Here is a 403-nt window from a genome sequence, read left to right as displayed (position 1 = left end):
GGGAGCCGCCGAGCGCCCGCACCGCTGCGTGAAGCGGCCGAACGGAGCTGTTCCCTCCGTGGCGTTGTGTGTTCGCGTTCCCCCGAGTGCCCGCGGGTCGTTCTCTGCGTTTCTTGCCAGAAGTGAGATCTTGGTTGTGAATTAAATCAATTTGGCATCGCTTAACGGCTCGTTACGACCGGCAATTCATCATGTGGGGTTTAAGTGACGTTTATCCGATTCACACCTGGAGCCGGCCGTCAGCCTCAGTGGAAACGGTTCTGTGTTTCCATCTCCTGTCTTTTGCAGAAGGAGACGTTGGTCCCACGCGTTCGGGTTCAGAGTGAGAATGACATAGAGAGGAGGAAGGCAGAGAGCGCAGCCCGGCGCTGTGCTGCTCGGGGACGCATCGCGGTGGGGACGG

Source organism: Meleagris gallopavo, chromosome 23 (genome assembly GCF_000146605.3).
Source record: "Meleagris gallopavo isolate NT-WF06-2002-E0010 breed Aviagen turkey brand Nicholas breeding stock chromosome 23, Turkey_5.1, whole genome shotgun sequence".
Taxonomy (NCBI): domain Eukaryota; kingdom Metazoa; phylum Chordata; class Aves; order Galliformes; family Phasianidae; genus Meleagris; species Meleagris gallopavo.
Note: the sequence above shows the minus strand (reverse complement) of the source record.